Consider the following 1173-nt stretch of genomic DNA (forward strand, 5'->3'; position numbering starts at 1 on the left):
TTTAAAATATGCCCACAAATTCTTTGATATGCCTCCCTTCAAGAGATGGAACTTGAACTTAATTCTCCTCCCCTTGAAAGCGTGGGCTGGACTTAGTGACTCCTATCTAATGAATAGAACATGGCAGAAGTAACAGTGTGAGACTTTCAAGACAAAATCAGCAAAGGGACTACGGCTTTCTCTTGCTATCTCTTAGATCACTCATTCTGGGAAAGTCAGCTGCCATGTTATGAGGACGCTCAAGCAGCTCTCTGATGTCCACTTGGCAAGGAATGCAGGCTTCCTGCCAACCATCAGCACTAACAGGCATGTGAGTGAGTCCCCTTGGAAGTAGATCCTCCAGCCCAAGCAAGCCTTTTAAATGACTGCATCCTCACTGACATCTTGACTGCAACCTCATGAGAGACCCTGAGCCCAGCTAAGTCACTTCCAGATTCCTGACCCAAAGAAGTATGTATTATGTGAGATAGTAAATGCTTATCACTTTAAGCCACTAAATTTGGGGAATAATGTGTTCCATAGCAAGAGATAACTAAAACAGGGGGTGAAGGAGAGAGGAATCAAAGACATTCTGAGTTTTGGGGATTGAGCAACTGGATAGATGACAGTACCATTTTACTAAGTAGGGACGACTGGGAGAGGAAAGGGATTAGAAATCACAACGTTGATTTTAAGATGCTTTTTAGACATCAAGTGGAGATATCAGGTAGGTGTGGATTATAAGTCTCCAGGCTGGAGAAATAACTGAGAGTCCCTGGAGCGGAGCCAGTGGTTAAAGCCATGGACACCCAGGAAGAAAAGGTGAGGGGTCCTGGGACCAAGCCCTGGGAGTCTCCAAACTTTAGAGGTAGAGAGAGGAGAAGGACTCAGACTAAGAAGGAGTGGCCAGCAAGATGGGAGGAAATCCAGAAGACAGTGGCAACTCAAAGCCAAGAGCAGAGAGAATTTCAAGAAGGAAAAAAGAGGGCTTACCAGGTGGCGCAGTGGTTGAGAGTCCGCCTGCCAATGCAGGGGACACGGGTTCGAGCCCCGGTCCAGGAGGATCCCACGTGCCGCGGAGCGGCTGGGCCCGTGAGCCATGGGCTGAGCCTGCGCGTCTGGAGCCTGTGCTCCGCAACGGGAGAGGCCACAACAGTGAGAGGCCCGCGTACCGCAAAAAAAGAAAAAAAAAAG

The sequence above is a fragment of the Physeter macrocephalus genome, chromosome 14, assembly GCF_002837175.3.
Source record: "Physeter macrocephalus isolate SW-GA chromosome 14, ASM283717v5, whole genome shotgun sequence".
NCBI classification, from domain to species: Eukaryota; Metazoa; Chordata; class Mammalia; order Artiodactyla; family Physeteridae; genus Physeter; species Physeter macrocephalus.